This window comes from Aotus nancymaae, unplaced genomic scaffold (genome assembly GCF_030222135.1).
Source record: "Aotus nancymaae isolate 86718 unplaced genomic scaffold, 86718_ANA_hifiasm-v0.15.2.pri h1tg000008l, whole genome shotgun sequence".
NCBI lineage: Eukaryota > Metazoa > Chordata > Mammalia > Primates > Aotidae > Aotus > Aotus nancymaae.
This window is the reverse complement of record NW_026988419.1, coordinates 18171036-18183624: the sequence shown is the minus strand read 5'-3', so window position 1 is coordinate 18183624 and position 12589 is coordinate 18171036.

Sequence of the window (12589 nt, the reverse complement as noted above, 5' to 3'; positions counted from 1 at the left end):
TTCCGCGGGGCGCTTTGCAAGTCCCGGGAAGTTTAGAGAATAAAGTTTTCTTTTGCTAGGACAAAGTAGCAGTTTGCTTTTTTACATATGCAGGAAAGCCTGCCTTCGTCTCCTGGGGATGGGACGCCCGTTTTCACTGAAAGTAAAATCACTGTGAACATCCTGAGAACTGGAAAGTTGGACGGCTGTGGGGAGAAAAAGGTCTTCGTGTCCTTGCCCACGTTCTCCCTGCCAGTTACACACAAAGCACAGATTTTTTGTCTGAATCATTAAAAGCCGGGTGGGGCGGGGACATCCCATGTCTTGCCCTTCTTTGGCCCCTTTCTTGCATTTATTTGCCATTTTCTTTTTGCTGACACATTCCGTTACAGAATGCCCCCTCCCTCCCCCGCCGCCAGATTTTTTATATTTCAATTGTTACTTCAAGGGTGTGGAAAGTTCTCCTTTAAGATTCCCCAGTCTTTAACTCTAAACTCAGAGTGGAAAGGGAACCTGAGAAGTCTCGCATTTGGCAACTCATCCAATCAGTCCTATTTTTCAGACAAACACAAGCACAATTGCTTTTAAAGATTTTCAGGAGGAGGCCACCACTTCCACAGTAAATTCTGAGACCCAAACTGAATGCTTTGCCTTCTCCTGGTGTTAGGAGTGCAGAGATTCCATTTGCTTTGAGAACACGTGAAGCTACTAATAAAATATATTTATTTCTGCAAGGTACCTGTTTTCTCCAAAAGTTTCACCGTCAGTAATTGCCATCGGAGTAATTAGTACACTGTGTTCTATAAAATGCCTGACACATTAAAGACACAAAACTAGCATTTGTTTTTATTCATGCAAATATTTAAAACCAACCAACCAAATAAACAAACAAAACAAAAAACCTAGCAAATATCAGTTTCCTACAAATAGTGTAAAAACACCTCTTAGGGAATCTCTGTGACCCACACTCCAACTTGAAAGAGTAGAGTGCCATGGATTTCCCCAAATTTAGAATCCTGTCTGGGTTAGAGGGTTGTTTTGTTTGTTGGTTTTTTGGTTTCTTTTTTTTTTTGGAATTTCTCATCATCGCTTGACAAAACAGTTTTCTCTTTCAAATATAAAAGAGCTCCTTGTAAAATGCTTGGTAAATTTCTGGGAAGCCGAGTGTTTCCTGCAGAGTGAAGGATACCTGGAAATCCGGATGTAAGCAAGATAAACCTGTAGCTAAAGCTTTCTTAAAATCCATTGATTCTGGGGGAAGGAAATAAGTGGTTAGAAAAGTATTTTGTCAGCCAAAACCATGATAGTTTGATATATTTACTGTACTCAAAACACACTAGAATAATATACATAGAAGAGCTTGAAGGGGAAAGCCCACCTTACATTTTGGAAGAAACTTTTATATTTCAATCCCATAGATATCTAATTTGTTTAAGAAAATGAGATATCTCTGTCTCATAAGGAAAAAAAAAATCATCTGACTGATTTTTATAGGAATGCTTGGGAGTTTTCTTTTTATTTGAAAGTTGGGTTTTTTTTTTTTTGCCTTTTTTTTTTTTAACTTTAGAGACAGAGACTTTTCTTAGTTAAGATAACAGGGCTTACTACAGTATTCTTTAATTATCAAAATCCCTTGTAACTCTAGATCTGTTATCTCTAACTGCAGAGATAATTAAATCCTAAAGACCACTCTGACTCTAACTCAATTAACATGTCTGGTGTCCAGGATTGTTGGACTTCCTTAAGATTTCTATTTTATCAAGGTGGGTTCTTCCTCAGTAAGTGGTGTTTTTTGCTTTGTAGGAAATACCCTTGGATTTCTTTATTTCTTTTTTAACTCTTTAAGAGAGAGAAATGTGACAAAAAAAGGAAAATCAATAGAGACAGAAGATAGATTCACAGGTACCCAAGTTCATGGACTGGGAACAGGAATTAACTATAAAAGGGCACAGGGAATCTTACTGGGGTGATGGAAATCTGTGTTCTAACACTAAATTGCAGGGGTGACTGTACAAATTGGTAAAAGTTTGAAAATTCTAGGGATTTTGAAACTTAAAATGCACTTTAAAAATGAGTGCATTTTCTTCAATAAAGTTATTTTTGTCCCCAAAAGTGGATTTTAAAAATTAGTATTTGTTCTTTTTTACTTTTAACCATCTCCTGATTTTGGTTTCAAGGACTTGTTCTCAAGTGGCAGCAAAATACACAAGGCGTCCTCATTTCTTCATTTTCCTATTAGGAAGTTTGCCTTGAACATAGTGGATTTTTTCTTCTACACCAGTAACTCCTTTTGAAACCTACTATTTGTGTGAAGCATATATGTGGTAGAGACAGAACAAATCTTCATTTAGGACTGTGCCTTGTTTCTTCTTGGAATTGCCATAGTGATAGAATTTTCCCAGAGCCTCAGACAACTTACATTTTTTTATAACAAAAAGAAGCACGTATATCTGTGGGAAGTGGGAGGGTGCGGCGGGGTGGGGGGGGACAATAGTATTGGGAAATTTTATTATTCCAGAAGGTTATGGAGGAGCATGAGCAATTATTGAAATCTAAATTAAATTGATTTCCTTTGTTTTGAAGATTAGAGATGGAGACATTTGATTAAGCACAAAAATAATTGATCAGATCCAGTTATTTAGAAGGACTGAAGTAAAAACAGGCCAGGTGTGGCAATTCATGCCTGTAATCCCAGCACTTTGGGAGGCTAACGTGGGAGGATCACTTAAGTCCAGGAGTTCAAGTCCAGCCTGGGTAACATAGTGAGGCAGTCTCTACAATAAATAATAATAATAATAATAATATCCAGATATGATGACAGGCGCCTCTTGTCCCAGCTACTCAGGAGTGTGACTTGAGTCCTGGAGGATGGCTTGAGCCCAGAAGATTGAGAGATCAAAGCTGCAGTAAGCCATGATGACACCACTGCGCTCCAACCTAGCCTAGGTGACAGAGCAAGATCCTGTCTCAAAAATTTAGCATTTAACATTGAAATGTTAAATGCTAAAGGTTACATTTAAATATGTTACATTTAGATGTTACATTTAAAATGTTACATTTAGATGTTACATTTAATTGACGGGTTGTTTTTCCCTAAACCTTTGGCTTTTCTCCTATTCTTAATCTCTTTCAGTTCTGCTAGAGAGGAGGCCACTGACTCTGGAGAGCTCGAACTTTCTTTAAATTTTAAGCTGGTGGTATCTTTATAAATTTCATCATCTTCTATAGATAGATAAGAGAGAGAAAAATTAGGGTAGGTTTTTTTTTTTCTCATTTTGATTTTTTTTTTTTTTTGAGACAGAGTCTCACTCTTGTCGCCCAGGCTAAAGTGGAATGGCACAATCTCGGCTCACTGCAACGTCTGCCTCCTGGGTTCAAGCTATTCTCCTGCCTTAGCCTCCTGAGTAGCTGGGATTACAGGCGCCCACCACCACTCCCAGCTAATTTTTGTACTTTTAGTGGAGACAGGGTTTTGCCACGTTGGCCATGCTGGTCTCAAACTTCTGACCTCAGGTGACCTGCCTGCCTTGACCTCCCAAAGTGCTGAGATTACAAGTGTGAGCCACCATGCCTGGCTTTTTTGGCATAAAATGCTTCCCTTTTTCCTTGAAAATGGCCAAGTTTACAAAAATATTACTCATTAAGCACAGGTGTGAGAAGGAAAAATAAACTTCCTTGCAGGCAGCTCTCAAGAATTGACAGGGTGCCTACAGCCAGGGAGAAAATACTCGATAAGGGCTTTCAATTATGCCATGAAGGCTAGCCGGTTTTCGCTTAATAAGCATTTTGTTTACATTTTAGGTGACTTTATTTTTTAATCAGCACTTTTTCAAAGCCTTAATCTATGCCTTTTGCTTCTTAACAGGAATATTCTTTTCTCATTAGAGTGATGTAACTCCCAACAGGCTTTGCAGAGGTGTTTAACTCATCCAATAAAATGGGAACTTACTGCTATGTAGGTGGGAGATGTCACCAAAACTGTCTTGGAGAACATTTCACCTTTCCAAGCAAGGTAGCAGCTTTTTGGAAAAATTTTAATTTTGTGTGTTATTTTATGTTGCTGTCATTAAAGAGTTTTGTTGTTGTTGTTGAAAGGCTGAATTTAAAAAAATTAGAAGGTTTCTCATATTTAAATTATTTTCTATCTTTTTTACATTAACATACTTTAAACATCTCATATGCAGCTAATCACAAAAGTTGAGTCAGATGCTTAAAAATAACCACAAACATTTTCAGTAAATAACAATTTATGCCATCAATAGACTATTGTGATATAAGCAGTCAACCTGTCTAGTTAGTTAAAATAAATTAAAGATATATTCCATCGAATTATAAAAATTCCAGTATATATGTAATGATCCCCAAATTTATACTGAACCATTTTCTAGATAAATTTGATATATTCTTTCATTAAGTATGACCATTTTACTAAGACAAAATGGACATTTAAAATCATTACTATTTTATACATTAAAAACTAAGGCACTGCTTACATGCATGCACATTTAAGTAGTCAGTCACAAAGTCACAAAGATTTCAGCACCTAAATAGAAATAATTGAATAGCTAGATTTTATTAAACACTTACTCTAAACTAGATCCAGTACTACGTGCTTCAATGCATATTTTCATCTAACCGCCAAAAAACTTCTAGGGTAAGCACTCTCATCCTCTCATTCTAACAGAAGAGGATATAAAGCTTAGAAAAACCATGTGCAAAGATGCTACTCATTAAGCACAGATGGGACAAGGAAAAATAAAGTGCCCTGCAGGCAGCTCTCATGAGTATAACGTCTGAGAAGTTTGTTGACAATTGACAAAGAATGGAGTTTTCTGAATCATCAGCCTTGCAGAAATTGTGGCGTCCAGTTGTATGTCAATACCAGCTGACTAGTCAAGTGATTGCATAATAGTCTCCCTCAAAAACAAAGGTATGGGCAAGACAATTGGCTAAACAATGTTGTGGGTGACTTTTTTCACATGAGATTAGTTTATCAAAAGATGTTACACAGGACTCTGCTAACTGAGTTGCTACCAGTTTCCATCTGTTGTAGCCAAGGACATCATTCTTTTGGAAACCAATTTCCTTCAAACAGCCAGGCTGTGTTTTAGCATTTCGAATCAGATGTGGAAGATTGTTACCACTAACTCTCCACTAAGCTGGAAGTTTGCTGAGGGCAGAGCCTCTGTCTTGTTTCCTCTGTATGCCCAGCACTAGGTACCAGGCACCCCTGTGTAAGTGCTTGGCAAATGTCAAATGAATGAATGAAAGGAAAGAAGGGTGGATGACAAACACTCTGAGATTCACATTCAGTGACTATCCAGCCAGGCACAGTGCTAAGTACTCTGCATATGCTATTTTATTTTATCTTCAAAGCAACTGCCAGAAGTAGATACTCATAGTGCCATTTTACCCTCTCAAGTTCAGAGCTTAAAGATGGTCCTAGAGCTTATGCTGTAAGCCAGGGACAGAGCAGAAATTTAAATCAAGGCCCTCCTGGTACAAAATTCTTGCTCTTAACTGAGACGTACATGGCTTTCCCCAAAGAGACTTTGCCCTATATGTTATAAGAAAGTTGGAAACATTCTTTGGAGGTGAATTTTTTATCTTCTAGATTGTTCTGCCTTGCTTCTAGTTCCTGGGTTTGACCCTGTGGGCTGCAGGGCTGGTTCTTCTGCTTGCTGGAGGACAGAGGACGAGAGGTGAGAGTTGTTCCTCCCCACTGCCTCTTGCTTCTGGCATCAGTGCCAGAGTTCTGGTGGCAGCTGCCTTTCCCTAGGACCTTCATTCTCAATGGGGCAGCATTGCCCCAAGAGGGTGAAAATGGGTTCTTGGGATAGAAGAGGAGTGGTTAAAAGTATTTCAATTCTACCTGATAAAAATCTTATTCCTTAGTTGTGAATTTATCTTTGTGTGTGTGTGTGTGTGTGTGAGAATGTGAGAGAGAGAGAGAGAGTCTTGCTCTGTTGCCTAGACTGGAGTGCAAGGGCATGATCTTGGCTCACTGCAACCTCTGCCTCCCAGGTTCAAGTGATTCTCCTGCCTCAGCCTCCCAAGTAGCTGGGACTACAGATGTGAGCCACCACGCTGGACTAATTTTTGCATTTTTAGTAGAGATGGGGTTTCACTATATTGACCAGAGTGGTCTTAAACTCCTGATCAAGTGATCTGCCCGCCTCGGCCTCTCAAAGTGTTGGGATTATGGGCATGAGCCACCGTGCCCAGCCATGAATTTATCATATTAGGTAGAATTTAAATTAAATTTCATTTGTTTCCTGGAGGTTGGATAGGGTAGGGCATTAATACATAAAAAGCAAAAGTGAGAAATTTTGCTCCAGAACAACAGTCCTCCCCAGGCTGTGGTCCTCTGAGGCTCCAGCTTTCCCATAATGACAGCCCTCGGGGTGACAAACTGCCTGCCTTGCTAGTCCCTGGGAACCTCGGCATCCCTTCTTTATCCCCTGGTCATGCCCACACTGGGGTAACAGTGCCTTCACCAAAATCTTCCAGTGGAAATCATTTGAATTCCATTGTCTGCTAAAACCCTGATGATCAAGATTCTAACAGTCCGATGATGACATGAGCAGTCTACCCCATTTGTTTTTTTTTTTTTTTTTGAGATGGAATCTCGCTTTGTCACCAGGCTGGAGTGCAGAGGCTCCATCTCTGCTCACTGCAACCTCCGCCTCCCAGGTTCAAGCAATTCTCCTGCCTCAGCCTCCTGAGTAGCTGGGACTAACAGGCAAGTGCTACCACGTTCAGATAATTTTTGTATTTTTAGTAGAGACGGACTTTTACCATGTTGGCCAGGATGGTCTCGATCTCTTGACCTCATGATCTGCCCACCTCGGCCTTCCAAAGTGCTGGGATTCCAGGCGTGAGCCACTGTGCCCGGCCTATCCCATAGTTTTAAGTCTTAAATTATAGCAGAATAGACTTAGGACACATGAATTCTTTCCCAAACTTAGCAACTAATATTAATCATGCTGTGATTTCTTTGCATTTCCCATGCCTTGAAAGGTCTTATTTTTTTCTGTCTACTGAATGTGTGCCCTTTTAACACTGTATCTTTCCCATAATAAAATGCTCAGATGATAGGAGCAAATGACGTAGTGATCACACAATGATGGAGAAAAGAAACCAGAATTTTATATTTAAATTTTTGATATTTTAATCTTTGTAGCCCAGATTATAGTGCAGTGGCAAGATCTCGGCTCACTGCAAACTCCACCTCTCAGCCTCAGGCAATTCTCTTACCTCAGCCTCCTGAGTAGCTGGGATTATAGTAGGTGTTTACCACCATGCCCGGCAAAGTTTTGGTGTTTTTTGTAGAGAAGGGGTTTTACCATATTGCACAGGCTGGTCTTGAACTCCTGGGCTTGAGTGATCCTCCTGCCTTGGCCTCCCAAAGTGTTGGGATTACAGGTGTGAGCCACCACCCGTGGCCATGTCTTGACTTCTTAACTATCTTGGAAATAATTTGATTTTGTCCAAGTAATTTGGTTCATGCAAAGAAGTTGAGATCAGGTGCACATCAGAAGGAGATTCATCTTTTAAAGTGATTTTTAGAACTACAAATGCAGTAAGTGTAAAAGCTAAAGATTTTCCCATATTTTTCACACATGTAAAAATGCAAGTTTTACCTTTAAATTCCTTTTAGATACTGAAATAATCTAGCTGAGAGCTTGTAAAGTCAAGGAAAGCTGACTCAGATCTGCTCTACTTCAGCATGTGGTAAATTCCTAGGTGTTGCCAACGTTAGTGTAGACAAATTCCTTCTCTAGAAACAAAACCTTGGACAGACCTGGTAGACTAGTATCACTTATGCCTTACAGAGACTTTCCATCTAAACCAAACGAAAATCTGTCATATATTTAATCATAGAATACAATGTGATATTAGGGAACACAACTGTTTCTGAAATGCATTGAAACGTACAGTATTCTATAGCTTTTTCAACTTATATTACTTTTATTTTTGAGACTGAGTCTCACCATATCAACTAGGCTGAAGTGCCATGGCGTGAACTTAGCTCACTGCAACCTCTGCCTCCTGGGCTCAAGCAATTCTCCTTTTGCCTCAGCTTCCCCAGTAGCTCGAATTACAGGTGCCCACCATCATGCCAATTAATTTTTGTATTTTTAGTAGAGATGGGGTTTCACCATGTTGGCCAGGTTGGTCTTGAACTCCTGACCTCAAGTGAGCCGCCCGCCTGGGCCTCCCAAAGTGCTGGGATTACAGGCATGAGCCACTGCACCCAGCCTCAGCTTACATTATTTGTCTTTCAAAAACTAGAGAATCCATTAATTTTGGGTTGTTTGAATTTAAAAGTGATTATATGTTTTTGTTAGTTATATATGAGCAGTATTTCATCATAACTCATCTTAAGGATATTTGATAATTTATCCTATTTCTACAGCAAAATGGTCACATTTTTGTCAGTTGGTAGTAATTTTTTTTTTCTTTGTAGAGTTGGGGTTTTGCTCTGTTTGGCCAGGCTCGTCTTGAACTCCTGGCCTCAAGTGATCCACCCAGCTTAGCCTCCCACCACACCTGGCAGATAATAAATTCTTGAAAGATTCTTGATACTTCACCAATTTACGCATTAAGTTAATCTTCCCATTTTCTTTGTCGAATTAAGTTTTAAAGCAAACATAATATAAATATTTGTAGACCCAAATTTTAAACACATTTCAGTTTTGAGAACAATATAAAGTAAATATAGTATGGAATTACAGTTAGAACACCAAGTTTACACTGATATTTTTAAAACTTCTCTGGGGGACTGAGTTTTTCAACTTAAAGACACAATGTAGTAAATTAAAAGGTATTTTCTTTCACTAATGAAAATGTTTGTTTCTTAATTGTCTGTTGTTCTCTTTCAAATTTGAGTTTGAATGGCAGACCAATTAATATTGCTTAAAGTTACAACTTAGACAAACAATTCAAATATCTTAGCAAATTGTGGTTCTGGTTGTTCTATCATAGCAGGTAATTTAGAGGGCGATGACTCAAGATCTAAAACATTTAATAACATGGCCATACAATTTTCTCTAAAATGTTCCTGTCAGATTTTAAAAACAGCTTTATTGAGATATAATTGCCATATAAGCCCCACATACCTGTATACAATCTGATAAGTATTGACATATTTATATAAGTAAGAACTGATCACCTCAATGAAGAGAGTGAACCCAGCCATCACTCCCAAAAGTTTCCCTGTGCCACTTTTTGATCCTCCCTTCTGCCCGGCCTAGCCCCAGGCAACCACTATTCTATGTTCTGTTCGTATGGATTCGTTTGCTGTTTCTAGAATTTAATAGAATGGAATCATACTGTATATTTTCATTTGTATCTGGTTCTTTCACTCAGTACAATTATTTTGAGATTCATCAATTCTGCTGCTTGTATCAATAGTTCATTCTTTTTATTACTGAGTATTATTCAATTGAATGGATGTACTGCAATGCTGGCCACCTGCAGGTGGACTTTTCAGTGCTTATCACTAATAAAACTGCAATAAATATTTGTGTTCAACTCTTTGTATGAACTAACTTTTTTCTCTTAGGTAAATAGGAATGGAACAGCTGAATTATATGATAATTATATTTCGTATCATTTTACATTCCCACCAGTGAGGTATGAGGGTTCTAGTTTCTCAATATCCTTGTCGATGCTTAGTATGGTCAGACTTTTCAATTTTAGCCATTCTAATAGGTGTATAGTGACTTTGCATTGTAATTTTAATTTATGTTTTCCTAATGACTAGTGGTGTTGAGCATGTTTTCAGGGACTTATTTGGCATTTATAAGCCATAATGCTTTTTTTTTGGCAGGGGGGCAGGGTCTTGCTCTATTGTCCAGGCTGGAGTGCAGTGGCATGATCAAGGCTCATTGTATTCTTGACCTCCCTGACTCACACTATCCTCCTTCCTCATCCTCCAGAGTAGCTGGAACCACAGGCACACACCACTGCACCCGCCTAATTTTTGTTTTAATTTTCGTAGAGAGAGGGTCTCCCTATGTTGCCCAAGCTGGTCTCAAATCCATATGTGTGTGTGTGTGTGTGTGTGTGTGTGTGTGTGTGTATTTTATTCTTTTTTTTTTTTTGAAGTGGTTGTTCACATCTTTGTTTTTAAATTGGTTATCTGTTTTCTTTTTATTGAATTTTGAGAACTCTTTTAATATTCTGGATATAAGTTATTTATCAAGTATATGCTTTGAAAATATTTTTTGTACCCCAGAACCTAAAGTGCAATAAAATATATTTTAAAAATAAAAAAAGAAAATATTTTCTTCCAATCTATAGTTTATCTCTCTTCTCATTTTTTCCCCAATGATGTCTTTTGAAATTTAAAAATTTAAATTTTGATTAAGTACAGTTTAACAATTCTTCCTTACCTTTTTTTTTTATTTTGTCTCTCAAAGATTACTGTCCCTTGCTGCCTGATGGTGTCTTAAAATCATTGTTTCATATACTTTTGGAGGTTTCTCTCTCACACACACACACACACACACTGATTGTTTCAGGTGAAATAGTAAATTTGTCTCCTATTACTTCATCTTAGCTGTCAGTAAGAATTGCCCTTCAGTTTTCAAAGATTTTAAATATACTAATCAATAACTTGAAAAAAATATTATCTTTTCTTGGCACTTCAAAAATAATTTTGGATTTTATTATAAGTTTTTAAAAAGTCTGTTTTTGTCTGTTTTTTATCTCTTATATTTAGTGCTCAATGAAAGTATACTTCTGACAATTTTCTATTTTATACATTTCATCTTTTTTCTTTTTAATTTCACACCACCTCTCTCCACTTACTACATCTTTTTTTTTTTTTTTGACTGTTGGTTTAATATTTCCTTTTAGCTTATATAGCACTAAATCCTTTTCTATCAGTCTGACCTTTGGAAACAAATTTTATTTCTTTTGAAACAAGACATTAAGACTAAAATTGAAGAAAAATTTAATCTCAACCTCGTAGGGGAAAGACATCACAGAAAATAAATGCTAAAACCATGGCTTTTTAAGGTGTTGAATTAAATAGTTATTAAGTTAACTGGCAGATAATTATGGGATCGATTATCATTTAATATAATTAGCATGTAAATAAGGTGATATAAATTATGTCCTGTGAGAAGTTGACACTGATGGTGATTGTCATCTCTGTGTGAAAGTGAGAAAACTGACAGAAAGATGATGATTATTAGCGGAGACATTAATGATCATGGGCTTTTTCTAATTATCATGGCCCAATCTGGTATTTTTCTTTTCCTCATTTTGACTTTACTTACACCTTTTGTTCACACAGACCAGCATCTTTTTATAGCTCTTTTAAAAATGTTATATTGATTCTTTTTTCCCCAACAGTACTGTCAACTCTTTGATTGATTCTAAATTAATTCCTTTTAGAAAGACCTTTTTTCTTTCTTTCTACCATTTGAAGGTTTTTAAGTTGTGTGGTGGAGACTGCTAGTTGTCCACACAGATCCATTCTCTTCTTTCGTAGTTAGTCCCATCGTGCACATTTAGGCTAAATTTTACAGTCTCCCTTATAGTTGGGGATGGCAATAGAAATAGCTCCTCATCAGTGGAATGTGAGAAGGTACAATCTATCTCAACTCTGGTTCTGGGCCTTAATTTATTAGCACGCCTCCTCCAGATTCCCTTGTTCATTCCCACTAGCTGAAATACACAACCCAGAAGACACCCAGCTTCTAACCATGTAGATGATCAAAATGTCTTGGAAAAGTTTGGGACCTGAATTACCATGAAGAGCAGACTTTGACTATTGACATGAGCCATTCACTTTGAGACTGCTGCATGAGAAGTAGACACCCTCCTTTATTGTTGAAGCCCCTGTGTTACTAAGCCCCTTTGTTATAGCAGCCCAGCTTTCACAGTAACCAGTATGATGCACTATCTTCCTCACCTGCCTAGTTGTTCAACTGCCCTGTTCCTGGTGACTCCATGTGATCTGTTTACTAGCTTTGCCCTGATATTTGCAATTCTACCTCCAAGTTTTCTCTTTTCCTAACTTTCCATAAACTCCATGCAGAATTTTAGCTTCTATGCTAAACTCCCATAATATTTTACCATTTGTTTTTAAATAGTAAATTCAAGTCTTCTGTTAAATATTCTTGAGGACCTGCTAAAAGAACTGTTATGCTTTGAATTATGTTCCTCCCAAATTCATATGTTGAAGTCTAGACCCCCAGTATTCCAGAATGCAACCTGATTTGGAGATGGGATCTTTAAAGACCATCAAGTTAAAACAAGTACATCGGGGTGGATCCCAATCCAATATGACTGCTGTCCTTATAAACAGAAGAAACAGACACACACGCAAGGAGAATGCCACAGGTAAGATGAAGATAAAGACCAGGGTGGGGCATCTACAAGCCAAGGGAAAACAAAGACTTCCCCCAAACCACCAGAAGCTAGAGGAAAAGCATGGAATAGATTCTTTCTCACAAACTTCAGAAGGAACCCACCCTGCCGACATCTTGATTTTGGACTTCCAGCTTCCAGAACTGTAAGACCATACACTTCTGTGGTTTAAGGCCTCCATTCCATGGTACTTTGTATTACAGCCTTAGCAGATAAATCCAAG